The sequence below is a fragment of the Notamacropus eugenii genome, chromosome 1 (assembly GCF_028372415.1).
Source record: "Notamacropus eugenii isolate mMacEug1 chromosome 1, mMacEug1.pri_v2, whole genome shotgun sequence".
NCBI classification, from domain to species: Eukaryota; Metazoa; Chordata; class Mammalia; order Diprotodontia; family Macropodidae; genus Notamacropus; species Notamacropus eugenii.
Window position 1 is genome coordinate 58,707,114 of NC_092872.1, and position 26,582 is coordinate 58,733,695.

General features: G+C 45.9%; 1 protein-coding gene across 5 annotated transcripts in view; it reads left to right on the forward strand.

The window, feature by feature from the left end:
* Nucleotides 1-26,582, forward strand: part of GLIS2 (GLIS family zinc finger 2) — a 43,676-nt gene that overhangs the window by 2,692 nt on the left and 14,402 nt on the right. For 2 of the 5 annotated variants that reach the window (XM_072603433.1, XM_072603440.1), the window contains exon 2: nt 2,485-2,588. The exons of the other annotated variants lie outside the window; for them this stretch is intronic. The gene's annotated coding sequence lies outside the window, so the exon portion shown is untranslated. The remainder of the gene's footprint in view (nt 1-2,484; nt 2,589-26,582) is intronic. 5 annotated transcript variants of the gene reach the window in all.

Here is a 26,582-nt window from a genome sequence, read left to right on the forward strand (position 1 = left end):
AGGGAAAACTTGGACTTTTGCTCTCCTCGTCCCCAGCCCCTTTTGAGGATTCTTTTGGACTTCCCATCCAGGACTGACCACAGCTGTTCAAATCCAGATTACAGCAGGAACCACAGGCCCCAGAAACCATGCAACACCCTCCCTCTAGTGACCTCCATGCACTCTCCCTTCCCCCTGCCTGTTCTCCCCAGTCTGGGCCCCAGCCCCTCTGCTGAGTGACCTGACCTGCTTGCTGCCCTCAGCAAGCCCTTGCTAGAGGATGGGGTTAGGGGAGGAGCTGCACCTGGTGAGGGGGAGCAGTGGTTTCCCTGCTCTACAATCCAGTCTGTGGGGGGCTCCTCTGGGTCCTTGAGGTCCTCCTTCTTTACCAGCTTCACCCCTATGGGCAGCTTTTCTAACCTACATGTGAAGACTAGTGAGGTGCAGCCTCAGTGTCCCCCATGTCCCACCCCCACCCCCATCTGGGCAGGGAGGGGGAGGAGGCTTTTAAGGCTCCAAGGGCCTCATGGAGCTGGGCTCTGACCCTACTACCATGGGACATTAAGGAATCCTTGTGGCCCTCAGGTCCAGACTAGTGAAAGCAGGCTATTCTCTCCCACTCTGGCTCCCAAAGCTGCTGTTAGTGGTGACCCTCTGACACCAACCCCCTCCATCCCTTCTCTCTCTTCCTTGCTGTCTCTGACCTTTGACATTCAGCTTTAAATCCCTCCAGCTGGGGCTCCTTAGCCCCTGAGTGAACCTGGCCAAATCCCCCTGGTGGGGCCTCTCCCAGCTCCCTCCCTGGCTTCTCCTCCTCAGAGAGAGGGACACCTGCCAGCCCCTCCTACTCTGATTGAGGGGGAAGGGGAGGAAAGAGAAGAGAGTGGAGGCTGCCAGGGAAGCCAGACAGTGAGTCACCCCACTTCCAGGCATCAGTCCCCCACAGCTTCAAGCGCAGTGGCTTTAGGGGCTAAACTATTTAGGGGAGAGGGCTTATGGGGAACATGTGGTTATGAAAGAAAGGGGTCAGTCAGAGTCTCTCCCCAGTTCTCAATTATCTGTGGGTTGGGACTGAAATTCATAGAGAATCCAAAATCCTCATTTAAACTCCAACCTCCTCTTCCTCCCACTACCCCACTCCTCAGTTTATTTTAAAAGATAGGACTGTAAATAAATACATTTGCTTCCCTTTTCCTCTCTTTGCACACCCTCCTCTTTGGGATGCAAGGGGGAGTGTCTTTATTCCCCACCCCAGGCCCAAACTCCAAGAAAATTCCCACCATCAGGGAAGACTGTTTTCTAGACCTGCTTTTCCAAAGCCCTGAACTTCCCCAAGGAAATGGGAGCAGAACTTGGGACAGGCAACCCCAAGCCATACGAGCCTAGGAAGGGTCCCTGAGCTGTAGCAGGACTCCTAACCCTAATGTTGGCAGCTGGCTCAGTTTGGGAGTTAGTAGGGTGCTGCTCCTTGGGATGAGATTCCCTAAGGGTGTGCCCTGCCCTCAGAGGAGCTCTCCCCCAAGGTCCCTGGACTCTAATTTGGCATCTTTCCCAGCAGGCTAAGCAGGTGTCTGGGGCCTCCTCCCCTCATGATGCAGAGATCCAGGCAGCAGAGGAGTGGGGGGGAGGGGGAAGGAGAGAGAGAAGGGTGAGAACTCTGCCCTTCCCCTGCATTACTCTCTCTGCGTACACACACTGGAAAGAATTTCCCTTCTTTCTGTCCAGCAACGAGGCAGTGTGGTTCAGTGGTGCTCACACACTTAGAGGGAGGAGACTTGGGTTCAAGTCCCAGCTTGAGATAAGACTGTAATTGGAGAGAATACTTGGCATTCCTTGCCTCAGTATGGTTGGGGGGGGGGGGGGGGAAGAGGGGGAAGTCCTTCATAAAATACCTATAAGACCCCAGTTTGGGGGTAGAGGTAGGAGACAAGGGTGACTGGGACATATCGCTGGGCACGGGGTTTGACCTCTGGGGAAGGAATACTTAAGAATGAGCTTGAGTGAGGAGGCAGTGTTCTGGGCCACTTTAGCCTTTTTCAGGTCCCCACTAGCTCTGCTTAGCTGACCCGGGCAATCTGGTAAATGGAGTTCTGGCTTTGCCTTGGTCCCTCTCTCCCACAGCCATTGGGTTAGAAACCAAGAGTCTCACTAATTCTTGTTATTTTGTTCCTCTGCAGTATCTTCCATTTGTTTCTTCCCCTCTATTCCAATTGCCACCACCCATGGATAGGCCCTCATTAGTGCCTGACTGGACTATTGCAATAACCCTTTAATAGGTCTCCAGTCTCCACTTTCTTATCCCTTTCTAATCTATCCCCTATCCAGCTGCCAGATGAATTCAGTTCAATTCACCCAACATCTATTAAGCACCTACTGTGGTCAAAGCACTTGTACTAGGGTAGGTGAAGCCAGGTCCCTGTGCTCATATGGCATTTATATTCAGGGTGGGCTAATTTACTATTCTTTCCATGACGTTCTATCTCCTGTTTCTGGGCTTCTTCATAGACCCTGCAAGTCCTGGAATATCCTCCTGCCTCATCCCTGTCTCATGGAACCCCTAGTGTCCTTCAAAACTCAGTTCAAGCATCACGTCTAATGCCTTGCAAATAGTAGGTGCTTAATAAATGTTTCTTGATTATTGACTATTTATTGACCTCCAAGAGCCCTTTTCTGATCGCTTATTTTGCTTGTGTCTCCCTTTTCCAGCCACCAGTGACATGAATTATTTTGTATATTTTTACATGTATAATGTGTCTCCCCTGAAAGAATGTTATCTCTTTTAATATGTGGAATATTTCATTTTGTCTTTGGATCCCTAGCTCGTAGTGGGGCTTGGTACAAAGTAGGTGCTTGATAAATGCTTAATGATTGATAAGTACAATAAACAATTCAACTTAACCAGTAAGCCCTAGAAGAAGTACAAAATTTAGATCTGACATGGTCCCTGGAAGTTAGATGGGGCTGTGCATAGAGGGCTGGATTTAAGGTCAGAAAGACTTGAGTTCAACTTGAAACTTGAACACTTAGTAGCTGAATGACCCTAGTAGACAAGGGACTGCCTGCCTCAGTTTCCTTATCTAGAAAATGAGGATAATAATAGCACCTCCCTCTTAGGGTGATCATGAAGATAAAATGAGATACTATTTATAAACACTTTGCAAACCTTAGGTAGCTATTCCTCATGGACCTAGTCTAGTAGGATCATATTATTCATGGAGTCTAATAGGGGCATAGGATATAAACAAATAATTATGATACACATTATACATGATAAGTTCACCAAAGTACAAACCAAAATGTTCCTTGAGAGCTGAAGGGGATGTCCTTACAGGGGAATATGAAGGCTTTGTGAAGGAGGTGGCTTTGTAGTTGGGCTTTAAGGGATGAGAACATGAAGAAGCAGGATAGAGTTAGGAAACGTCTAGTCAGTAAGGGAATATTTACTATTAAGGGAGACCTGAAAGTGTGGGCTATGCCTGTGGGTGAGAATGTCTTCCAGTTCATCGGGCGCATGGAGTGCATGGAGTGGCACAGAGTATATTGAGACTGTCACATTAGGCAGGTGTGGTCCTATAATGACAGAATAAAGAGTGTGAATTTTACTTAGTATTCAGTTGAGGAACTTTTGAAGATTTTTGAGAAGAGAAATGGCATGGTCAGATCTGTAAGGAAAAGAGTCTTAAGAGTGGTGTAGGGAAGGTGGAAAGGTGTTTTTCACATATAGATCTGATCACGTGTCTCCACTCAAACCCTCCCCTGGTCCCCCCATTGCATGCAGAGGAAAGTTGTAATTCCTTTACCTGTTATTCAAGGCCTTCTACAATGTATAGGCATTCTACTTTCTAGCTTTATCTCACATGATTTCCTTCCATGTACTCCAGCTCACGTGGACAACTTGTATATACAATTTGTGTATACCTTGCATTTTCCAAATTGTCCCTCTCCATAGAAATGGGTTTAAAACCCCCCCAGACTCCATTTCCTCTCCAGTTGGCTCTGACCTTTCCTTCTTGGATCTCAACTCACTTTGAGATTAGGCATTCTTTCATCTACTAGTTAACCTGTGTATGCTTCACATCCTCCTAGTAGTTTCTTAGCTTTCTGAGGCAGAGAGTATGTCTTCTCTCAAATTTGTATGTCCCCCAGCAGCTAACACAGTTTCAAGTAGGTCCTTAATAAATATGTACTGATTTCAATAAAATCTTAAAGCTTTAAGGTGCCTCTGAGGTCACCAGTAGGATGTATATGTGTATACTTGTCTTCCCAAGTCTATGTCAACTTCTTGAGAACAGGGAACAGTTTTTGCTTTTTTCTTTGTGACCTCATCACATAATAAGCCTTTAACAAATGCATGTTGTTTGAGTGTTTTGAATCATATATTCTTTTCTTTTGAGTCTGTGGGGAAAAGGCAGAAAGGATGATTGACATGGCATTTGTCATGAAAGGATGAGGATCACAGGTCCATGATGCCATAAGCTTTTGAGGAAACAGGACAAAGAGTATTATCTTGTCTATTTGACAGATGGGGAAACTGAGGTGCACAGAGGTGAAGGCCAAACAGTGATAGAAAAGGAACCCATGTCTGCTGGCTACCAGCCCAGGATTCCTGTCACAGCCTTGCTCATGAGGCAGTGAAGGGGTTGAAGGGAGTGGTAGTGTCTGGATTGTGTCATCATCTCAGAAGGAGAGACCCAAATCCCTTAATAGGTCACTGAGGGGCTTTATTCTTCACCTTCCTTCCCAGAGGCTGTCCCACCCTGACTGAGTTTTTCTGGGGACTAGGAAGGAAAAGAAAGGGAGAGAGATGGTTGAGTCCCAGAGTAACCAGGCCCTTTTACTAGTCAGGTCTTCCCAGGAAACCCAGTGGCAGGAAAGAGACTGAGTGATGGAGAGGCCAAAAATGAGAATGTTGAATAATAAATTCTTAAAATGGTAAAACAAAATGCTTTATCTCCATATACATGCACTGGGCTCTTTGATCCCCACAACAGGCCTCTGAGGGAAGCAGGGTAGCAGTTGTTAGCTGACTTTGCAGTTTGGAGTGTGTTTTTTTTTTTTTAAACCAAAGGAAAGTATAGTGGAGTGACTTTTTCCAAATCACATAGACAAGAGGGGCAGAAGTGGAACTCAGATCTCCTTTCTCTGACTCCGTATCTAACGTCTTGTGCCAGGTTTGTACTCTGCAGAGCCCTGAACGGTCTACTTTCTCTTAGGATGGAAGAAGAGACTCAGAGAGGGGAAGTGATTTGTCCAAGTACTCACATCCTACTGGAATGAGGTGAAAGATCCAGGACTCCAGTCCAGACCTCCTCCCTTTGGTCATCTAACTATCTTTGTCATCAGTAATATAGAGGTGGGGGGTGTTGGTAAGAAAGAGGCCTTCTTGAGGTTCTCCTGTGTGAGAGTGGGCTGTCTGCTGGCCTTCTCTGAGGCCCTTAGCCCTGGAAAACTGTTACTGCCCCAGGTCTTTGGCATCTGAGACCCAGGCCTGGCCCCTTCCCCTAGCACTTTCTGCCTATTTCCCCTGAAGGCCAAGTCTGCCTGCTATAACTCTTCTCCCCAAACAAGAGAGCTAGTAATCTCAGTGGGCTTATGGACTACTGGGCTTTCTGGACCATCCCTCCTTCCTTCATGGGAACTGTGAGAAGCATTCAGATTTCGGAGGAGACAGATTGTGCATCTCTCACCAACTTTGCTTTGCCTGGTCCTCATAGTTTCTTGCTGTATTCCTGGCTCTCAAAGCCCAGGGAAGGAGGAGGGGGATGGGATAGGCTGAGGAGGAGCTGAGTCCCTGGTGGGTTCCAATGGTCCAGTCACAGGGTAGGGATGTCTGACAGCCCCTTCTCTTTCCCACTCCTGTAGCTGGGCTCCTCTTCTTGCTGACTGATCCTTGATTCTTGGCCTCGGGTTCCTCTCTCAGGTCATCCTGGAGTCCTTACTGAGGGGAGAAGGCTGGGAGGCACTCCAGCTATGGGCCACGTTGGAGCCAGGGAGAGGGGGTAAGGAGGAAACAAGCGTAGTGCAGCCCTGGGCCATTCAGGTTTCCAAACCCAGTGACTGCTCAGAAATTGTAGGGTATCATGGGGAGCACCATTCATCCCTTGCTCTGGGGAACTGAGAAATTCAGGAGTAGCTGGGATTGGAGTGGCTGAGGCCAAGCTGGGCTGGGAATGCAAGGACCCAGTTCAGATGTGAGGGAGGAAGCCTTTGGGATAGTCTGTTCAGAGACCCCTGGCAGCAGGCCACTGAGGTCTGGATAGGGTGGGGGGGAAGATGCCTAATCTCTTGTCAGGGCTCCTCTGAGAACATGTCGGGGCCAGTGGGGCACTGTTATCCCTTATTACCCATATGACCATACCAAGTCATTGCCTCCCTCAGTTTCCTCATCTGCAAAATGAGAGGGCTGGATTATAATCTCTAATTCCAGTTCTGAATCCTGTGATTCTGATTATAGGATCCTATGCTCCTGGCTTCTTGCTGGGGGCCAGTGGGGGAGGGGACTTTGTTGGGGTGCATGCAAAGCTGCAGTCACTGGCAGAAGAGAGCTGAGAATGCATGGGGGGCACAGATTGGCAAACAGTGCCACTTCCTTTTGTTAATTGTGACGGAGGGCAGTGACCACTACAGAAAGAAGAGGGAGACTGCTCTGTGTGTGTGTGTGTGTGTGTGTGTGTGTGTGTGTGTGTGTGTGTGTGTAATGCAGTTGGACAGATGGCTGGACAGCTGGGTGGAGGGGCGGAGACAGACATACAGACCCCATCCCCCCTCCATCCTCCTTTCCCATGTGCCAGGACTGACAAAGGACCCTGATGTACCCCTCCCCCCACCAGCCCCTCAACCCTTGACATTTCTGCCCTAGACACCCTGGGGGGTGAGGGGTGGGAAGCAGGGAAGGGGGAGGAGCAGAAGGGAAAGAGAGATGAGGGGAGAACTGAGTGCATAAGTGGACTCATTGGGGCCCCCTCAGGAAATGTCTGCTAATGCCTAGGCCCCCCATTCTCTGTGACCCCTCCTGCCAGGCCAGCCCCTCCCTTAAGGCTTCTCAGGCTGGGCTTGACATGGAGATGGCTGGTCCCTAGGGACTGCTGGCCGGAAGGAGTATATCCTGAGAAATCTTTCTCCTCCTCTCCTCCTTCCCTGCCCCCCCCCTCCGCTTCCTCATAACCAGACACCTGGTTGGTTTTCCATGTGGCCAAGTGGTTAGGGAAGCAGCAGCCAGCCAGCTCCCCCTCAGGACTCCAGGCAGCATCTCCCTTTGTCTGAGGGCTACAGATGCCTGCCTGGGTCAGGCGCGACTCCCTCCCCCCTTCTCTCTGAAGCAGGAGCACTCATTTTTTTCCAGTTTCCAGAGGCTAGAGAACCTCCCTTTGCTGTCCCTGTTAGAAGGAGCAGTCCTCCAGGCTGACTCTTACTTGCTAAGCCCCGCCACCTTCCCTGGTCACTCTGCTGGCGTGCAGGCTGTTCAGGGCCAGGGAGTAACTGGACTTAGATTCGGTAGACCTTGCTGCCTCTGAGTCCCAGATCTGTCCGCAGGGGTGGGGGGCAGGGAGTGGGAGGGGTGGATTTGGGGAAAGGCTCTAAGCCCATAGGCTTTCTCTTCTCTAAAAGGGGAATAAACTTATTTTCTGCTGGAGGCCTCCCAGAGTGCTGAGGTTCAAATGAGATTTAATTTTTTATGTTTAAAGCTGTCAGCACAAATACAGGTAAAATTCATAACAAGAAAGTCCTTTAGAAATGTGAGCTCAGGTATAGTATCTGAGGTCTTGGGACTGTACAGCATACTCAATAACTGAAGTGTGAGATAATAATGACTGGCATTTATGTAGGGCTTTACAGTTTGCTAAGTGTTTTAGGAATATTTTTTCATTTTTTCTTCATACAATAACCTTGGGGAGTAGGTACTATTATTATTCTTGGGGAAATTGAGGTAGACCAATTGAAGTGACTTGCCCAGGGTCACTCGGCTAGTAAACGTCTGAGGTCAGATCGGAACTCTGATCTTCCTGACTCCAAGTCTAGCACTTTATCCACCGTGCCACCAGCTGCCTGTAGATAATAGATAATTTGGGACTAATACTGCCGGGTGGTGCACAGACAGATAGATGTCTGTGTGTTTCCCCTTTTCTGTCCTGTGGATGCTGTAGAAGACTTGGCGGCTGATTGGATGTTGGGGGAGAGTGGGATGAGGGAAGGTAATGCCAAGGTTATGAGGCTGGATGATTAAAAGGGTCCCTGCCTTTGAGGAGGTCCTAGTCTGGGCCAGGAGCCTACCAAATCCTCAGGCTCTGGGCCACACCAAACTCAGACACACCCTGGAGGGGAATGAGTCACCATCGATGGCCCTTTGAATGGGAAAGAGTATTGCTGATAGACAGATAGTTCTTCCGGGAAGACCCCCCTAGGTTCCCCACTTTGCTGCTTGCTTGGGAACTAACCTTGGGATGTGTGTGCAAAGGTAGTTTTTCCTCAGGAAGAGGTACTGGGGTGGGGGTGGGGGGCAGGATATTAACAAATACAGAGCTGACCGATTTGGATCCTGCTTTTTATATCCAGACAGTGTTCCTGCCTTGAATCTGCAGGGAGCAGGAGGCAGTGGGGAGGAGGGGACTGCCAGGGGAGGAAAAGGCATGAGAAGAGGTCTGAAAAAGGGATGGGAGGGGGGCCCCCAGAAAGGGGCTAGTTTCAGGGCCAGAGGCAAGGCAGAGAGTCCAGAGTTCACGCCTGGTACTGCTGCTTCTCTCTCTTTTCCCTCCACCCCCCCCCCCCTCCCCTTGCTGCTCTGTGGCTGGGTGCCTCGGGCACTGGAGAGGGCGAATGGGAGGGGAGCTGGGCTCCATGCCCAGCCACCCCTGCTGAGCAGCTCTGCTTGGACTCCTGTCTAGGAGGAGGGGGCTGTTGTGGTGAAGTGGAAAGAGCGAAAGGACTTAGAGTCAGAAGACCTGGTGATTAGTTCCAGCCTTGCCACTTACTAGTGGTGTGATCTGGGACAAGTCCTGCTGAAAAGGGGCACACCTTAGTTCCATCTATAAAATGGGTATGAGAGGCTGTGCAGAAGCCCAGGCTCATTAACAGAGTCAGGATTCAGATCCAGGTCCTCTGGACTCCCCAAATCCACTGATCTGTTGTTTACGGAGTTGGAAAGGACCTCGGAGACCTTTGAGGTATAACCCCTTCATTTTCCTTTTTGTTTATTTATAGCTTTCAACATTCACTTTCATAAGATTTTGAGTTCTAAATTTTGTCCCTCCCCCTCCCCAAGATGGCACGCAATGTGAGATAGGCTATATGAGTACAATCATATTAAACATATTTCCACATTAATCAACCCCTTCATTTTACAAATGAGGAAACTGAGGCCAGAAAGATGAGATGCCCAAGGTCATGCAGGTAGTAAGTCTCAAAGATGAGATTTGAGCCCATGTCTTCTGAGTATAAAACCAGTGCTCTTTCTGCTGTACCTTCTGTACAGGAAGTAATGGAGAAAGTAGTAAAACTTGGAATGAGGAAGACCTGAGGTCAAGCCCTTCCTCTGACATGTACTGACTGGCTTTGTGACCCTGGGCGAGTCACTTACCCTTTCAATGTCCCAGGCTACTCTCAAAGATTATAAATGACAGAGAACTGACTTGTCTCCATGGGTGGAGAGACTCTGCACACCAGGGTTTCCACATGCTGGAGTTCTACCTGGGTCCAGATCGAAACCAGAATTGATAAAGTAATAAAAATGGTACTTTCTAAATCATAGTTTTTCAACTAAATTTTTAAAATGAAATTTTTTCGCCTTATTTCCTTCCTCCCTCCCCACATTGAGAAAGCAAGAAAAAAACCTACATTACAAACACATATAGTCAAGCAAAATAAATTCCCATGTTGGCCATGGTTACCAAAATGGTTCTAGCACTTCTCTGTTAGGAGCTGGGCAGCCTTTTTCATCATGAGTCTTTAGAATCACAGGTGGCAATTGTTACGATCAGAGTTCCTAAGTCTTTCAGAGTTGATTGGCTTTTGTGGTATTGTTGTAATGGAGTACATTGTTTTTCTGGTTCAGTCACTTCACCCTGCATCCCTTTGTACAAGTCTTCCCAGATTTTTCTGAGACTATCATGTGGTTTGGATTGAATACTAAACTAAGTGATGGGGTGGAGGGACAACACTTTTTAAAGCTGGTATTGTGTAAATATCAAGAATTTTATGACCACAGAGCAGGGCTATTGGAAAAATGTGGACTATTAGAGCTTGAAAGGAGGAGGTTATAACATAATGTTGGGACTGGAAAGGTTAAGAAGATAGAATCATAGGATCTGGGCCTTGCAGGTTCTCATAGTCCAGCCTCCTTTTTCTACAGATGATGAAACTCAGGCCCACAGAGGTTAAATGACTTCCCCAAGGTCATATGACAGTAAGTGGCAGAATCAGAATTCAAACTCTGATTGACTCTAAATCTAGTGGCTGTTTGTCTATACCAGGGTGACGGAAAGGCTCTTAGGAAAAAGGAAGTCAGACTTGGAAGAGACTTGAAAATGTAGACTATGGGATGTTAGTTATAAATGGTATTAGAACATAAAACATTGAATGTTAATGCCAGAAGAGATCTTAGAAGTGCTTTATTCTTATCCTTTGATTGTACAGATGAAGGAACTGAGACCTAGAAGAGTGATGTGAATTTTAGCTCAAGGTCACACGACTAGTTAGTGGCAGAATTGGGAATTGGGTGAATTACAGCGGTTGCCAAAAGTCCTGGAAGATTGGGGGAAACAAAGTAAATCAGATAAGATGTGTAAAGCACTTAGCACAACACCTGGCATATAGTAGGTGCTTAATAAAAGCTTGGATCCTTGTTTCTTCCTCCTGTAATACCCTGGATGATTCTAGTTCCTACTCAGCTAGACTGTTTCCCCATTTGCCCTTCTCTTTCCCTAAAGGAAGGCTTTAGAGCTTAAGAACCAAAGCAGCCGAGAAGATGGAACCCAAAGCTGGCGGTGGGCAGCCAGAGGCCTTCTCAGGATCTTATGACCATTCTTGGGGAGGCTGGGCTTTCAGAAGTGGGACTGTGGTGACCTGTCACTCCACACCAGTGTCAACTGCCTTTCCCCACCTTGTGTGATAGCATCTCCCAAGTCACTGCCACAGGGGAGCTAGGCATGGAATTCAGGAGACTGGTGACGAGCATGGTTTGTGTGACAAATTCAGTCCTGGGCAGGAGGGGTACAGAGGATCACTAAGGCCAACTTAGAGAACATTTACTGTGTACAGAACCCTGGGCTAGATAGGCACCTTACCCTGCCTGCGGCCACTACCTAGTCCAGCCCCTTACTCTCTCTCCCTAAGCTGTTGTAATAGCCTGTAACTGAACTCCATTTTCAGCTTCTCCTTGGCAAGTTTCCTAACGAACAGATCTGATGATCTCACTTTCTGATTTCACATTAACATATATAAAGTGTTTTGCAAACCTTAAAGCATTATATAAATCCTTCTTTCCTTCCCTCCTTCCTTTCTTCTTTCTCCCTCCCTTTTTTCTTCCCTTCTTTCCTTCCTTTCTTCCTCTCTCCTTTTCTTTCTCCCTCCTTTCCTTCTTCCTTTCCTTCTTCCCTCTTTTCCTTCTTTCTTTCCTCCTTTCTCCCTCCCTCCTTTCTTTCCTTCCTTCTTTCCTTCCTTCCTTCCTTCCCCTCCTCCTTTCTATTGTCTATAGGATAAAATGTATACGTTATGCTGGCCCTAAAGATACCTTCCACTCTGGCTTTGACTGCCCTAGCTACCTTTGCAGTCTGATCTCACATCATCCCCTTCACACTTTCTGCTTTCTAGCTAAACCTTGTCACTCCCCCTCTCTTCTTGCCCTCTTTTGCATCAGTGCCTTCATAATGGCCATGGTCTGTACCTGGGATGAGCTCACTCTCCCCAGGCGGCTTGTCTCTTATGCTTCTTCTTGTCCTTCAAGACTCAGCTCATCTGCTCCTCTCTCCATGAAAGCTTTCCTGATCTACCCATTGGAAGTAATCCTTCATTCCTCAGTTTTTCATCCTTTCTCTATCTGTTCTTTCTAAAATTCAACAGTTTCTTTAAAAGTATATATTTATTTCCTGTTATATTTCCCTCCGATCATATGTAAAAATAATTTTTAACATTTGTTTTTTAAAATTTTGAGTTCCAAATTGTCTCCCTTCTCTCTCTCCTCTCCCCACTCATTGAGAAGGCAAGCAATTAAATTCAACAATTTCTAAAATACTTAGACACATGACTCTGCCCCTATTATTTTCTTAATCTCTCTTTCTTGGATAGGCCCTAGGATTTCTTTGTAAGGGGGCCTTCCAGTGAGGAAAAATCTCCTACCAATCTAAATTGGTACCTGCTGTCCCATTTATTGTTTAGAGTGGTGCCTAAGACATAGAGAGGGTAAGTGATTTGCTCAATTTCCCATAGCCAGTGTGACTCCAATGTGGTGTTGGAATTCAGGTCTCCCTGACTGAGGCCAACTCTTTACCCCCTAGGTCAGGGGTGGGGAACCTGCAGCCTTGAGGCCACAGGTGGCTTTCTGGGTCCTCAAGTGCAACCCTTTGACTGAATCCAAACTTGTGTCCTTACCTACACTAGGCCATACCGCCTTGCCTTATGTTCTGTCTCCTTTTAATTTCTAGCTTCTTGAAGGAATCAGCTTTGGCGTAGTGGCAAGAATATGGAACTTGGAGTTAGATTCCAACCTGGCCTCAATCCCTAACTAGCTGTGTGACTTTGGACAAATTATTTAGCTTCTCTGAATCTCAGTTTCCTCATCTGTAAAATAGGGATAATCCTACCCCTAAGTATCTACCTCCTAGGGTAATTGTAAAGATCAGATGACGTAGTACATGTAAAGTGTTTTGTAAAACTTCAGAGTGCTCTGTCAGCTCCGACTTTTTTCTATCTTGTGGTCCCTTAAGCACAGGGCTTAAAATAAATATGTGTTAGTTGAAGAACTGCCTTGATTCTCTTTCCATGTGGAACCATGGATGTATAGCATCCATTCATAAAAATGATGATAGGAGGATGAAAAATAATAACTGGCGCATTTAGAACATTTTGAGGTTAATAAAGTGCTTTCTTTGCATTATTTCATTTGATTCTTTTAGCATCTCTGTGAGGTAAGTATTGCAAATATTGTCATTTTTTCATCTGAAAAAAAAATGAGGGCCAGAGAGAGGGCAGGAGGTTTTGCCAGTGTGACTGACTTAGTCATTGGCAGAGCTGGGATTTGAACCATATTCTGAATCTCAATTCATCGCCCTTTACACCGATACCAAGCTACCACCAGCAAGCTTCCTACAAAGCAACCTACATTTGACGAGAGAATTAGGGCCTGATCCATTTGGGGTGGAGTTCATCTGGGAAGATTTCCCAGAGGAGGTATTAGGAATTGGTCTTCACCGTAAGCTAGAGCTTTCTATTTCTAGGTAGGGTCACTGGGTGGAAGCCAAACTGTGACGTAGGGAGCATGAAAGTTGCTAAGGGGGAGGGTTGGACTGGAGAGAATTGAACATGTTTCACTGGAATTATGTATCTGTGCCAAGGAGTACTGAGGAAGGAGTTTAGGGGTGGGCAAATGAACTCGACCGAGAATTCTAGCAGCCAGAGCAGAGCGAGTTGGAATGAGGAGAGAGGTTGAGGAAAGACTAGTTAGAGCTGATAAGATAATACAAGCATGGGTAATGGTAGTCTGGACAAGGGAGGTTGGGACATGGGAATGAAGAGGAGCCAGGTGGCACATAGGATCGCAGGATCAGAAATGTGAAACTGGACAGGACTTGAGAAGCCAATTAATCCAGCCTCCTTTATTCTATGAGTGGGCCCAAAGAGGTGAAATCACTTGCTCGCAGGTAGTAAATATCAGAGGTGAGATTTGAACTCATGTGCTTTGTCTCCAGACTCTGCCCTTTCTACTGATATAGGCGATGTCTGGATAATTATAAATTACACTACGGTTAAGAATTGTCATTGTTCAGTTGTGTTAGACCTGTCTGACTCTTCATGACCCCATTTGGGGTTTTTTTGGCAGAGATGCTAGAGTGGTTTGTAGTTTCCTTCTCTACCTCAGTTTACAGAGGAGGAAACTGAGATAAACAAAGTTAAGTGACTTGCCCAGGGTCACACAACTAGTAAGTGTCTGAGGCCAGATTTGAACTCAGGAAAATGAGTCTTCTGACTCCAGGCTCAGAATTCTATCTACTGTGCCCTACTGTTAAGAGTAGGAGCTCTCATTTCTCTAGTGCTTCGTGATTTGTATAGAGCTTTAGTGATAACACTTTGAGGTGGATCTTACAAGCATATTTCCTGTTATGCAGATGAGGAAATAGAAGACCTGACTTCCCATCTGGGAACTGAAAACTCAGAACTGATTCACTTCATCTCACTTAGGCTCACACTCTTAAATCTGGGGCTCTTTCCATCGTGTGTAGAAGAAGTAAATCTCTTCAGCTCTCTGGGCCTCAGTTTTCTTTATTCCTGAAGTGAAGACAATTAGATTTCTTCCAGGTTTCAATCTGGCACCTTCCATTCTTTGTAGGGAAGAGAGATCCAAAGCCAAAGTCTGCCATCTTGGTGATAACACAAGGTACGAGCCACTGGTCAGCTGAACTTTGCTGGTCCATGGTCCAATGAAGGATCATAGAGTCATAGATTTGGAGCCAGAAAAGGACTTCAAAGGTCATTAAAGGCAACTCCCATTTTCCAGAGAGGCAGACTATGAAAGAGAAATTATATATGTGTCCAGGGTCACAAAGGTCTAGCCATGTTGCTCTTTTGCCCAAGAATCTTCAGTAGCTCCTGATTGCTTTTAGGATAAGATTCAGATTCTGCTGTTTGGCATTTAAAGCCCTCTACTGTGTTTCCAGACTGAATACATATTACCACAACTGATAAAGGCAATACTTCACCAAAACTAGCCTATGCTATTCCAGTGTGTCCAATGGCCCAAAATATTGGCATGCCTTTGCACAGGCTGTACTCTTTGCCTTACCTCTCTCCTGCTTTGTTTCAAGATTCGGCTCAAGTAACTCTTCCTTCAAAAAGTCTTTTCTGATTCTTGTGGGTTATCTATGTCCTCTACCCAATTACAATGTATGTTATATATTAATATATATTCTGCGTGACATAGGCAGCTAAGTGGTATGGAGGATAGAGTGCCAGGCCTGGAGTCAGGAAGATTCATCTACCTGAGTTCAAACCTGACCTCAGAAATTTACTGGCTGCGTGACCTTGGTCAAATCACATAATCCTGTTTGCCTCAGTTTCCTCATCTGTAAAATGAGCTAGAGAAGGAAATGGCATCCTTGACCCCAAATAGGGTCATGAAGAGTCTGACAGGACTGAAAATAACTGTACTACAGCAAGGATATATCTTTCCAGCAGAATGTAAGCTCTTTGAGGGCAGAGACAACCATATTTTTGCATTTCTCTCCAGAGTGCTAAGCACAGTGACTGAGGAATAGTAGGTACTTAATAAATGTTTATTGATTGATTGGTGTAACCACGTGGGGGTTAGACTCTTGCCTCCTTCTGCTGATCCACACTTTCTCAGGGAGAAAGAGGAATCTGGGGACCTGGCTGATTTTCTGTAGAGGGAAGTGATGGTGAGAAGGGGTTGCCAAGGAGTCAGAATCGGAACTAGAACATCACCAGCTTGGGACAGCATAGTCAAGTTTGGATAAGGGGCATCAAGTGGGAAGGGTAGGGGGAGTTTCTTCCTTTAACAGTGAAATCACAAAACCCTGAGGTTTGAGGGAAGAGGGGAAGGGTTGTTGCTCCTCTCCTTTAGGGAAAATCTTTATTTAAATCTTAGCTCTGCCACTTAAGTACTGTATTTGTAACCTTGAATAAGTCACTTAACTTTTCCTTAGTTTCTTCATCTGAAAAATGGGTGTAACAGTACTTGCTACAGTCTGGGTTGTCATCATTGTGCAGAGAACACTTTGTAAACTGTATCACACCATAGATAGGAGAACTATTCTTATTAGGAGCTAGAATGGAAGTTGGGATAGGTTTGGGGTTTGAGATGGGCCTCAAGGCATGAAAGCAGCCAGATGATGAGGGGGGACTGGGAGGGGAGCTCTCCTCAAGAGCTTCAAAATCCCGGGAATTCTTAGGAAAGAAAGTTGTATAGGATACAGAGACAACAAGCTGGAAATTCAAGTCTAGCCAGTTACTCTTTTTTCTTTTGACATGTTTTAAAGATGCTATTTTTAAAAATGTCACTGTTTCTTCCCAATGACAAGTGACCCTCCCCCTCTCCTTCCTTGCAACAAATAGCCAAACAAAATAAATCAACAGTGTCCATGTTGCTTATTAATAAAATGAGACGATCAAACCTTGGAATACTTCAAAATTTTTGAGGAACTCCCCCCACACACACCAAGAGCTTTTGTTTATGTGGATTATGTCTATCGATGTTTCCCATATTGGAAATGAAAGTTTCTTAGTGTTATTACAAACCCCCTTAAAGGGTCTCAAGGAATTGCTGGGGGGTCCCCAGATCGTACTTTGAGATCCTTTCGACTAGTCAGCTTCTAGACTGTCTAGCTTTAAAAATCTATGGTGTTATGATCCTGTGTTTGAAAATGTAAGCCTCTTTCTACACCTGTAGCCTCCCACCTCTGTGCAGAGGTCAGCTGCATGCTTCACCATCAGTGCCTACTTTGATCAGAATTCTCAAGTCTTTCACCAGTGTTTTCCTTTATGTTCCTTCCTGTGGGTATCCAATGTCTTGTTTCTCTGATTCTGCTCATCAGTTCATGTTCCTTCCCGTTGCTCTGAATTCTTCATATTTTACCATTATTGATGGTGTAATGACATTCCCTTATATTTCAATGGTCCCTAATAGTCAATAAACATTTATTAAATGCCTGTTATGGCCTGGCTCTATGATTGGTGCTGAGGAAACTGAGGAAATATGAAAAAGAAAAATAATCCCTCCCCTCCAGGAGCTGACCAGACAGGCAGTCTGAAAAAGTCGCTGGATGGGGGAGGAGAAGGTGCTGAGTGAGGATTTCGCCAGGTGGTTAATGAAGAGATGGTTGGCCGGAGAGCTCTCTTTAAATGGAACCATTTTCTATCTGGTGAACACTCACTTTCCTTCAAGCTCTTTGCTACCTCCCCAAAATGCTGCTGTAGATACTTTTGTATATAAGAGACTTTCCCCTCCAAGATCTTGGAGGGGTATGTGTTGCTCCTCATTGGACTCCAGATTTCTCTACTACTTAATGTTTTTTGAAACACTTCTCCCAACAATCCTTTGAGGCAGGTTGAGGATTATCTTCATTTTACAGATGAGGACACTGAGCCTCAAAGAGGAGACGGAGTTGGCAAGGCCATAAAGGTTCTAAATGTCAGACATGGTCCTTGATCCCAGGTCTTTTGAATTCAAAACCAGTATTCTTTCTGGAGTTTAAGACTGCCTTCAAGAACTTTGTGGTCAAATTGGGAAAAAATCCTAGAACGTATTATTAAAGGGAGGATTTCTGAATACTTGGAAAAGGAAGCAATGATCTCTAAAAACCTGCATGGGTAGAAGATAAGTTGCTTGAAGACAGGAACTGTTTCATTTTCCCCTTTGTATCCTTAGTACCTAACAGCTCCCGACATATAACAGGCACTTAGCAAATGCTTATTGATTTACTGATACAGAACGGGTAGTGTCAGATTGATCATGTTTCATTTTTTGACAGGGTTACCACTAGACTGGTCGGTAAAGATGCTGGTGCTGACATGGCCTAGTATACCTCGATTCCAGTATGCTATTTGACAAAGCCTCTCATGATATTTCTTTGGACAAAATATAAAGTTCTAGAGTAGAAAATAGTATGCAAATTTAGGTGGATTTGCGATTAAAGGACTGGACCCAAAGAATGGTAATTATTGTATTGAAGTTAACATAGAGGGATGTCTTTACTGGAATTGCACAGGGTTCTGTCTTGGATTCTGTCCACCCTTTTTTCAATGACTTAGCTCCTGCATAGATCAAATTTGGATGAGGCAAAGCTGGGAGTGATAGTGTATACTTTAGATAGTATGACTGGAATCCAAATATCTCAACAGGCTGGAACAATGTGATGAATGTGTCTCATAAGATGAAATTTAATAGGGACAAATACTTAAGTTAAAACAAAATTAACTGTACAGGTTGGGGAATGCGTGGCTAGACAATTAATTGTTCGTGTGGAAAAGAACAGGGAGTCAGTGGATTGTAAACTCAAGGAGTTAATAGCGTAATGTAGTAGCTCACGTGATCTTAGGCTGTATTCATAGGAGCAAAATGTTCAGAACGAAGGTGAGAATCTCGCTTTTATTTTACTTCGCTCTTTCAAGATTGGTTTCCAGTTCTGGGCACTGCATTTCAAGAGGTACACTGACAAGTCTCAGCATCCCCGTGGAAGGGCAGCCAGGATGGTGAGGGGACTGGACATCATGCCATCTTAGGCCTGTATAAAGGAACCAGGATTATTGTTCATTCTCCAATCTCAAAGGGGGCCAGTGATATTAGGAGGGTGAAGTGTTTAGGAGGGAGAACTTAGGAAGGACATAGTAGAGGGCTATCATCATTGTCATTGCTGGAATTTATAAAGCACTTTTGAGGTTTGCAAAGTGCTTTTCCGTTTCTCCTCCTTTTCTCTTTTGGGCCACACAACAACTCTGAGATGGAGGCTATTTTTCTTGTTGTTCAGTCATTTCAGTCTTGTCCAACTCTTCATGACCCCATTTGGAATTTCTTGGCAAAGAATGGTTTGCCATTTCCTTCTCCAGCTCATTTTACAGGTGAGGAAACTGAGGCAAACAGGATTAAGTGACTTGCCCAAGGTAACAGCTAGTAAGTATTGGAGGCATTATGTAAATTTAGCATCTTGTCATGTGTAGGAGCTATTAGATGTATTTATTCTTGCCCCAGAGGATAGAACAAGAAGCAGTAAGTAAAACTTAGGACTAGGAAGATTTCAATTCAGTATAATAAAAATGGGCTGGTTTTGTAACAAGACTGATAGGTGATGGACAATGCATTCACCCAGTCTTAAAAAAGTTAAAGGAAGGGTCCTCAGCATATTAAGTAGGTTTCCTGGGAAGGATTTACTGGAAGATTTGGACAAGAGGATGAGAAGGGAAGTATGAAGCCACAGATTCCTTAAAATATTAAGAAAAGCTTCCTGATAATTAGAGTACACTCCAGTAGTACAGTGGACTGCCTTGTGAAGTAGTGAGTTCTCTGTCACCTGATGTATCCAAGCAGAGAATGGCTGACCATTTTGGTGAGAGGTTGAAGATGGCACTCTTGATCTGGTTTAGGTCACACTAGGTAACCACTGAAAGCTCCTGGCTGTGAGTTTTTAAGTGTGTGTTGAGATGAATACCTTGAAGGACATCCCTTGAAATTTTCTCATAAAATGTCAGTGAGTGGTAATACCTTTGGAGGCCACGTTGGGTGAGAAGTCATTTTATTATAAGCTAGAGTACTCAAGTGAAGGCTTTTTGGAGGGAGAGTGACTTTAAGATGACAAAGATGCACCAAAGTACACCTCATGAACATAAATATTGTTTGCATCTGACAGTAGATGCACGTTTCTTTTCCCAAAGACCCCTACCTCTGCTGAGAAGAGGGAAGTATATTTCTTGATCTGGTTTCCAGAACCGAGATTGGCCTTTGTACTTAATCTGATTTCCATTTCCTAGTGGTTTTATTTTTATTTGACTAATTGTTTGTAGTCATTGTTTAACTTGTTTTCTAAGTTCTTCTAACTTCTTTCTGTATCATTTCCTACCAGTCTTCTCCTAATGAGTGTATTTAGTCAATACCTTTTTGACAATTTCTATAAAGTGCTTTGGTTCTCCCGTGAGTAGAAGGTGTGATGAGGGTGCTTGTTCTCCAGGGGACTGACTGGCTTTGGTCTCCACCCTTCAAAGGTCTCCTGAGTAATTGGCAAAGGTGGAGGAATTAGGGGTGCCAGGCTCCCAAGCCAGGCACTAGAGGAGGGTAGGAAGAGAGGGAGAAAGGAAAGGAAGGCAGGGAAGAGAAGTAGGGAGGAAGGAAGGAAGGAAGGAAATAAGTGTTTATTGAGAACCTTCTGTGTGCCAGATACTGTGCTAAGCACCTTAGAATATGATCTCATTTGATCCACACAACAACCCTAGGAGGTAGGTATGCAGTTATCTCCTTATAATAAAGTAGGCTAGCACATACCTTATTAGCCTCAGTTTACAGTCGAGGATACTTAGGCATACAGAAGTTAAGTGACTTGCCCAAAGAGGGCTTGGAGGTGACCCCCCAAACCCAGAACCATTTTAATGGAACCTCCAAGTGGCACACTCTTTGTCCCCTGTATGCCATGTGGCCCTGTGCCTACCATGAGCTCCCATTGGTCTCTGGCACCTCTGGCACAGGCTCTAGGTTTTCCAAAGACTGTAGGCTATAGAAAGAACCTTGAGAGAAGCCACAAGACCTGGGTTCAAGTCCTAACCTTGCCACAAACTAATTGTGTGACCTTGGGCAAGTCACTTAATTTTTCCAGACTTCAGTTTCTCTTCTGTAAAATAGACCATTGGACTCGACATTCTCTAAAGGTCCTTCCAGCTCTGGGATTCTGTTTCCTGGCTTAAAATCCAGTTCACCTTGACATTCTTTTCTTTTAAAGGCATGGAGTCATGAACTATTTATGTCTTATGGACACCTCCCTTTGGCAATTTTTGAACTCACAAAATAAAATAATAGGATTACAAAAGAAAATAATTATATTGAAATAGGGTTATCAAAATGTTAAAAAAAATAATTCATGGGTGCTAGGTTACAAACTTCTGTTAAGGCCTCTTTCGGCTCTTATACTGTAAAGTTCTAAGGTCCTGTCTGTGTCTCACAATGTATGTTCTGAGTTCCAAGGTGACTTCCAGTTGTAATATTTAATGATTCCTTGAGTCTTACTTGTCAATGAGGAACAGGGACTGAGGTCTGAAGGACAGGGAAATGTGTAGCGATACCCATTCCAAAGCTAATATGTCTTGGAGCAGGTGTTTGCTGGGGAGAGGTACCTGCGTGTAAGAAGGGGTGTGTGTGTGTGTGTGTGTGTGTGTGTGTGTGTGTGTGTGTGTGTGTGTGTGTGTGTGTGTCTACACATGTATTCATCCTTTTGTACATGTGTATACATATGTTGGTGTGTACATGAATGACCGTAAAGGTCTATTTACTTGGGTATGTGTCCTAGAAGAAAGCACTTCCCACTAGCATCCCCAGCCTGGGGCCTTCCTGTTGGCCGTGCCCTCTTGGAATGGTGGCCAGGAATGACAGAGCTTGGTCCAGGGCCTTCCTCTTTCTTGTGTGTGTGTGTGTGTGTGTGTGTGTGTGTGTGTGTGTCTGTGTGTCTGTGTCTGTCTGTCTGTCTGTCTCCCCATCACCCCCAGCTTCTCCATCTGCCTCTCTGGCTGGCTTGCTATGGTGTTTGTCCCTGGGGCCAGGGGTGTGCCCATTTGTCTGGTTCCTGTGGGGCCAGGAGGGCCTAGGGGCCTCTCAGCAGGGGTTGGCTCCCCCTCCTGTCCCCTTACCCCAGGTTCCTGCTATTCCTGGCTGGGCTCCGGGCTCTCCTCCCAGCTGCAGCTGCTCGGCACAGACAGCTAGGGGCCTGGCGGGCTCCCCTCTGGCAGGGGCCCAGGTGAAACACTCCGAGGAGCAAGCAGAGCCCTTGCCTGTGGCCAGGCGGCCTGGCCTCCCTCCCCTCCCCTTCCTCCGCCCCTTTCCCTCCCCAGGCAGAGAGGAAAATACCAGACATAGTTGTGCAAAGGTGGCTGGGGGTGGGGTGGGGGTGGGGGGGTAGAGTGAGGCGGGGTGGGGGGAGAGGAGGCCCAGCCAGGAGCAGAGCCCCAGAAGGGCCCATGCTAGCTAGACCTATCTTCTTGCCAAGAAATCCTTGCTGAGCCACCAGGGCCTGGCCTCCCAGGGGGGCTGTGGGCAACCTCAGGACTTGACCTGGTGAATCCTGTATAGGCTGTACCTGAGGGGGAGACTAGGGGACAACTCCTAGAGAGCTTAGGGGCCCTGCACAGAGAGAACAATGGGACTCACCAGCCCCAGGGGCCTTTGACCACCCCTGCCTCCCCTCCCCCTACCTTAGCCTAAAGAACTAGGCCTGTGGGCCTGGTCTTCTGTCAGGACAAAGAACTGATGACTGGACACCAGTAGGGGGTACTACCATCCATTCCCCATGTCCCCCAGCACTGAGCCACAAGAGGCAGGCTTTTTGCTGTGGCAGGAGGGGGTCAGGTTAGATTTTAGGAAGACCTTCTGTTGAGTGAGGGTTATTTCAGCTCTAAAATGGGTTAGTGAGTTAGGGTGAGGAATTCTCCTATTCTGGGAATCTTTTGCAGGAAATGAGATTCCCCTCTGTCTGGGGATGGTCCCAAGGGCTGCCTGGGGGTGGGGGAGGGGGAGGGAAGTAGGCCACCTTTCAATTTCCCTTTGAGCTGCCCTTTCTTGAAGGAAGGGATCGAGGAAAGAGGGAGGGTCCAGGATCTGGGAGATGGGAGGAGGGGGTCCCTGAGAGCTCCAAGAAACTGTGGAGTGCCTAGGAGATTCTCCACCTCTAACTAATTGTTAGGAACTTTCATTTTTGGAGTCAGACCCAAGCCATCCCAGTCCCTTTTCAGTAGCATCAGTAAATCTAGAAAATAACTAAAGGAGATCATAGTACAATGGAAAGAGTCCTGGACTGGGCATCTGGAGACCTGGGTTTCTATCCTAACTCTGAGACTTACTGGTCCTGATAACTTGGGCAAGACACTTTCTTTTTTTGGGGGCCCCAGTTTCTCCATCAAGATGTGTGAGGTTCCTTCCAGTTCTGACATCCTCAGGAGCATGTGTCTCTCTTAGGAGAGAAAGGCAGAGGCAGGAATCATGTGATGGCTTTATGATACCCTTTTGGTGAGAAGTGAATTGTAGAGCCAGCACTGCTGATGGGAGGTGGGTAACTCTTGATAGGTCGCCCCACCCATCTAATTCAGTCCTTTGCTGTGTGTGTGTGTGTGTGTGTGTGTGTGTGTGTGTGTGTGTGTGTGTGTGTGTGTGAGAGAGAGAGAGAGAGAGAGAGAGAGAGAGAGAGAGAGAGAGAGAGAGAGAGAGAGAGAAATCAATAGGATTGGGGGAAGAAGAACATTTAAAACGGATCCTCCCCCTGGGGTGGTGAACCGGGAAAAAAAAGGATTTTGATATTTGTATTTCAATGTAATTGGTTTCCTTTGTAATCCTATGGATTTTATTTTATGTATCTAAAAACATAATTCTGAGAAAGGGTCCGTAGACTTCACTAGACTGCCAAGGAGGGGCGAGGGGTGGTCCATGAAACAAAAAAGGGTAAGAAACCATGATTTAAAGGGAACCCATAGCCCAAAGTCTGAATACACCAAAGGGGGCTCTTCTCCAAGGATCCTACCTCCCAGGGCACAGATACAAAAACCAGACATCGATGCACGTATGTATAATCGATATACATTAGTATACAATCAATTTGAACACACAGAGGGGAAATGCAACATACAGTTCAGTCCTGTGCAGGACACACACAGTCTCACCGCTGTAAAGAGCCTTACTGCCCAGTCTGACACTCTGGGCCTGAGCCTTGTCTGACTCTCCTGAGCATTTGGGGGAAGCCTCCTTCACCAGAACAAGTTGGTCACTTAGTGTCCTGGGATCTGGGAAGCAGAAGGGGGGGATGGGGGTTGGTCCAATCCTTTTCTGGATAAGCCCTGGGTTAGTTCCTGGGATAGGAGATGTGAACAGAGGTGCAGATGTCAATCTCAGATCCAAAGGGGCTGTTGCCCAAAGACACCAGCGTGAGGTACCCACAAATGTACATCACCCCCATTGTGAGGAGGGGCTCAACCAAGCCCTCTACAGGTGGGAAATAGGAAATAAAAAGGGCTTCAGGCTAGAGCCTGTGAATCTGCTAAGTCTTGTCTAGGAGAAGGGAGGATGTGAGTTGGGCTGGGGCCAGCTTATTGGGGGAGGTGTAGGGAAAGGAGGAGCAGAGAGAAAGCTGCCCCCAGGTCTCACAGCAAAACAGCTGAGGCCTGGGACACCAATGAGGGCTCTGGAAGAACCTGGGAAACTCTGGCTGGGGCCCCCTGCTGAGAGCATGCCTAACTCATTAGGATATAGAGTTGCAAGGGACTTTGGTGCAGGATCATTAGCTCTGGAGCAGGAAGGGACCTCTGAGGCCAGGGATCTCTCGTCCAGCCCCATCATTTTGAAGGAGAGGAAACTTTGTCCTGAAAAAAGGGAATGATTTTGCCCAAGGCAGCACACATAGTAGGCACTTCAGAAATACTTCTTGACTAATGAACGACTAATGAATGTCCAGGGGCATACGAATGGTAGCAGCCTAACTGGGATCTGAATTCAAGTCCTGATCCCAAATTCTACAATGTGGCTAGTCCCGTCCCATTTTACAAGGGAGGAAACTGGAATCCTTTGAGTAATTTACTTGGCACAGGTCATGATGTAAATTAGGAGCAAAACAGTGATGGGAGGGGACCTGGGGCTGGATGCTGGGGGTGGGGGAGGAGGAGGTAGATAGTTACAATGATAACCAGAGGATTTATATATATGTTGAGGGGTGTCTGGGTGTTAAGGGACCCACAGGGTTAGCCTGGTTTAGTTTGGGTACTGTGTTCCTCATTAAGTAGCTGGCATTAGAAATTCAGGAGGGTAGTCTAGGAGCTTGGCATCTCTCCCCTTCAACACACACTTAATCACACATGGAAAAATGGGCCCCTGGATTATACTTAATCCTAGAGTGGCAAAGTACCTGGAGACCTTAAAATATTGTCAGAACAGGAAAGGACCTGAGAATATTGACCATACAATGTCAGAGATAGAAGGGATGACCGTAGAGCATAAAATAAATGTTTAACCTAGAATCTTAGAGAGTCCTATCTCCTCCCCCTTTTTGATGTTTCAATTAACAAGCATTTATTTTTTTCCCTCCTACTATTACCCCCTATTTAAAAGGAAAAAAATATAACAAATATTGTCAAGCAAAATAAAATTCCACATTATCCATGTCCAGAAATCTATGTCTTATTCTGAATCTATCACCTCTCTATCTGGAGACAGGTAACATTCATGAATCCTCCGGAATCAGGTTTAGTCATGGCAGTGATCAATCAAGACTTTCAAAGCCCATTGTCTATACAATGTTACAATGTTACAGTGTTACTGTTATTGTGTCAGTTGTTCTCCTGGTTCCGCTTACCTCACTCCCTGTTGTACAATTCTTCCCAGGTTTCTCTGAACCGACAAATAATAATTCTGTTACACTCATATGCCATCCCCAGTCGATGGACACCTCCCCTTAGTTTCTTGTTCTTTGCCATTGTAAGTATTTTTGTAAATAGGGGTTCTTTTCATCTTCTTTGATCTCTTTAGGATACTGGATTAATTATGGTAGTCCTAGGTCAAAGGGTAAAGGTCATTTGAGGGACTTTTTTGGGAATGTCCCAAATTGCTGTTCAGAATTGGCAGGACCACTTCACAGCTCCACCAACAGCACATAAATGTGCCCCCCTACCCTTTTATTTCACAGGTTGAGGAAACCCAGACACAGAGTGAGGAGGTCACTTGCCTAGGTCACAAAGTTAATGAATCTGGGGGCTGGGACTAGAGGAGACTGTCCTGGACCTTCATCTCCTCTCCCAGTAGCTTCCTTGGTTGTCAGAGGAGGAGGTCTGCCATTGCTCAGTCACCACACTAACCTGGTATCCATCCATCCTTCTAGATGAAATGTTACCTCTACAGATAAAGAAATTTGGGCCAGGGTTGTCAGACTACTGTCCAAACAAACCATAATACTACTTTGAGACTCTGTGATTGTCTTGTGTGTGTGTGCTCTCTTCACTGGAGTAGATAGTGACCTGTCTGTGATGTCCTGTAGATGGTCCCAAGGATTACACCAAAAACATTCCTCATCCTGAGGGCAGCCTTATGATGAGCCTCTGGGAACTTAGCTACGTTGGTCCTTGAATGATAGACATCCCCTGGTGTGTCATTGAAGCCTTGCCAGCTGGGTAGGAGTTACTAGTGATTGCTTTCTGCTAGCAGAGTCTCAGAAAACCTGGAGTTACTACCCCATAATGCGCCAGAATTCTTTCGGGATCAGAACTGGGATAGGGAATTTGGGATAGGAAAGTCCCAGTGAGGAAACTCCCTCTACCAATGCAGATCAGCACGTGTCGTGTCGTAGGTTGGGGTTGGGAGGGACAGAACAGAGGGGCTAAGTAGTGATTTGCCCAACGGTCACACAACTAGTATGTGTCAGGAGGTGGAATCTGAACCTCAGTCTTTCGGAAACTGAGGCCAGCTTTCTACAAGCTTTTATTGAAAGCATCCTGCATACAAGGTGCTGAATACCTGAGGAAATAAAGATAAAAAATACCATCTCCCCTGACCTCAAGACGTTTTCTTTTCTACTTGGGTGAGGGATAAAAAAAATACAGAGATAAGCAAATATGAATTAATTTGAGGAATGGGATAAGAACTCTCCTAGGAGGTGGTACCTGAGCTAGTCTTGGAGTCAGGAAGTACAGATTCTAAGGGCCAGTGATCACCTTGG